Consider the following 1,034-nt stretch of genomic DNA (forward strand, 5'->3'; position numbering starts at 1 on the left):
GGTTATATTATTTAAATACTAGAGGCCCGTTGCAGGAAGATTCCTGCAAGAATAGGGCTTCCTGGGGCCTATTTCCTGCAAGAGCAGGGCTTCCTGAGGCCAGAGCGAAGCAGAGAAGGGAGGGAAGCCGGATCCGCTTCCGTCTCTGCTACCTCCGATCCTCTCTGCTACCTCCAACCCGTTCCCTTCTCTGCCGCTTGGCTCCCTTCTGCAGTGCTTGGCTTCCTTCTACACCACTGATGGCGAATCTTTTGAGCTCGGCACGTCAGCATTTTTGAAAAACCCTAACTTAACTCTGGTGCCGTGTCAATATAGAAATTTTTTGATATTTTCAACCATAGTAAAACAAAGATTTATATTTTTGATATTTATTTTATATATTTAAATGCCATATAACAAAAAAAAAATCAACCCAAAAAAAAATGAATTCGCGTGTCACCTCTGACACGTGTGTCATAGGTTCGCCATCACTGTTCTACACTGTCTTCAGTCTTCGCTGGGTTAATTTGCCTACTCTTCTGATTGGCTGGTCGGCATAGCAATGGTACGGTCAATTAGTATCTTTGTCTTTTATTAGTGTAGATGACTGGAGTAATTGGACAGCCCTGCCTGTGGGAGTACCTTGTGTCCGTTGGGTGATTTTAAAGTCATAAAGTTCATTGAGGTGCATGAGTTTGAATGGGGACCCTCCATATATTCTATAGTGGAAGGATAGACTGGAGTTGGCCCATGCATGCAAGGAGGTGGGGGCCGCTGTGTAGCCGGTTGATGAGAGGGGAAGACAGAACCAACAGTCTTGAGGAGGTGATGTGTCAAGTTGAGGGTTTGGAAGAGGTAGTGAGGACTTAGGAGATGGTGGTTTTCAACCTTCCTAATGCCGCGACCCTTTAATACAGTTGCTCATGTTGTGGTGACCCCAACTACAAAATTATTTTCGTTGGTACTTCATAACTGTAATTTTGCTACTGTTATGAATCATAATGTAAATATCTGATATGCAGGATGTATTTTCATTGTTCTCGACCCACAGGTTG

The sequence above is a fragment of the Myotis lucifugus genome, unplaced genomic scaffold, assembly GCF_000147115.1.
Source record: "Myotis lucifugus unplaced genomic scaffold, Myoluc2.0 scaffold_1023, whole genome shotgun sequence".
Lineage (NCBI taxonomy): Eukaryota > Metazoa > Chordata > Mammalia > Chiroptera > Vespertilionidae > Myotis > Myotis lucifugus.